Source organism: Echinops telfairi, unplaced genomic scaffold (genome assembly GCF_000313985.2).
Source record: "Echinops telfairi isolate 266 unplaced genomic scaffold, ASM31398v2 ScPeMD7_6080;HRSCAF=6971, whole genome shotgun sequence".
NCBI lineage: Eukaryota > Metazoa > Chordata > Mammalia > Afrosoricida > Tenrecidae > Echinops > Echinops telfairi.
The window spans coordinates 3,886,725-3,889,039 of NW_022109980.1; positions in this window are offsets into that span (position 1 = coordinate 3,886,725).

Sequence of the window (2,315 nt, forward strand, 5' to 3'; positions counted from 1 at the left end):
TAATTATCTCAATGAAAATTTCAATTAAAAATAAAAATAAACCAAGACCTTCTCTTAGATCCCACTCACATAGCATATGCAAGGAGGCAAATTTCTAATGGCTGTGACCGAGCAGAAAGCGGGACCCGGAGAGGGGAGAGCTGGCATCTGAGTAATAGGCAACCCAGATCCAAAGTTTGACATTAAAAAAAAAGGTGGTGGCAGTGGTGGTGTTTGATTACAATCTAACATTCCATGTAAAGGATTTAAGCTATGAATTAGTAAGAAAAATACTAAGTTACACGGGATTAAAAATAAATACATCTGTTATAGGAGCTTTCAAAACAAATAACTATACTTTGAATGCTTGCTTGTTTGAATAGGAATTTCTACTCTTATAAATAAGGGTGGAAAACCTCAGCCCAAATGTCATAACTGCAGAATGGTACTTTTATTAAAAAGAAAAATGCATAAACCTGTATACTTAAGACTATAAGAGAGGATGTTATAGATAGATTTGGGGGAGGAGTTGAAGAAATATTAAATCTAGGTGAGAGCTTTGGATGTTCGGAGTATATTTGGTAGGTAGTATCGAAGTGAGATGAGATAGACTCTAGTTGTAGTCATTGATATGTTGGAATATCATTATCATCATCTGGAAGCAGTGAAAGAGGATAAAAGCCTGCTCTGCCCATCTTATGAGTCTTCTCCAATTCAATTGTTACGTGAGTCAATATGGAGGTCTTGGAAACCCACAGGGGTCGCGGTGAGTCAGCTCTGGATGGCAGTGAGCTTGGTGTTGTGCTTTAATGAGGTCGTTTAGATAGAATCAAATGGACAAATACTTTGATATAGAACTGAAAATAATTCTGGGTCAAAGTCAAGTTCTGCCTAGTAGCCTATTGGTATAATAGGCAAGACTCAACGTAGCTGATGAAAAATGAATAATGTATTTGATGAACGTCCGAATACTCTACAGTTATTCCTGGTATATAATAGTCTTCTTTCAAAAAAACATCCTGAAGGTTCAATGGTATTTCCAGCCCCACAAAGACTGTAAGGGTATCAGGCAAGCAACAAAGAAAATAATTTCCTGGAGGCTGAATTAAGGATCTCAACACCAGCAGTGTGGAATAGGAAAAAGCTTTCAGAGCTCAGAATAATTAATAGGGCTCTTCTAGCCAAAGTCTCTAGCTCCCACCAAACGACCTTTTCCTGCATCCTTCTGCGTAAGAAGGTAGGGGAAAACATTCACAGGATTCACCTGTGTATAATTGCTAACAGGTTACTTTGTGATTGCCATCCTGCTGTGTATAAAAAGAGCCCGTTAAGACTCTTACTACTAGCAAGAATGCAGCATGTCCTCTGGACCCTGAGATTCCTGTGCAGTGGACCTCCTGGATCCAAGACACCTGTGATATCAGAGAAGTAGCCTCAGAGCCAGGAGCCAGAACATGAAACAAACAAAGCCGAGTGCTTTTTAGGAAGGAAGTTGGCTTGTGGAGTTGCTGGGGGAGAGTTGAGTGCCTTCAGGCTGAGGCTTAATGGGGGTGGGGGGTCCCTACGCACTTAATTTGGGGAGCTGGGTTTGCTAACCTACTGGAGCTTAAGCTGAATGCCTTCAGGTTAAGGCTTACAGCCAAGCAGCATGCCCATCGGGTGTTCACTTATCCTAAAAGAACCTTGTCACATTTCCTAGTGGAACAACTGTATCCAGAGTATTTTTCACTTGAGTTGCAACATATTTGCACTCTTAATAAACCCTTGAATCATGAGTATTCTCTGAGTTCTGTGAAGCCATTGCAATGGCTTATAGTACATAGATCAAAAAGGTAGAGAATGTTGTCTGAGATAGAACACGGCCTAGCAGACTACAGTGTCAGGATCACCAGGTAGGAGGGGGTGCGGGGAGGAGGAAAGGACCATGTTATTTTCAGGTAGAAATTTTCAAAGACACTTGGGCAAGATGGAACTGTCATCTAGCAAACTATAAAAGATTAAAGAACTGTGTTGTAATTTCTAATAAGCTAGAAGAAAAACTAGGTCCAGGGAGTTGTGGAAACTATTAGTGAGAACAAATGGGGTGAAAGCAGCAGTGGGGAGTTCCAGGTACAAAGGCTACCAGCATTAGCATAGAAGGGATTCCTCAAAGTACCTGAGAACCCATAAGTGAATGAGATACTAAGGCTCCTGCTGTTTTACAAAACATGGACCTCCTCCTAGGTGATAGGAAAAAAATGAAAGGAAAACAATGAATAAGAACTGGCAAATTGAGAATTTCAGAAAAGTGTTTTTTTTTAAGTGTTGTATAAGAACTCAACCAGGAGTCTGGTTAT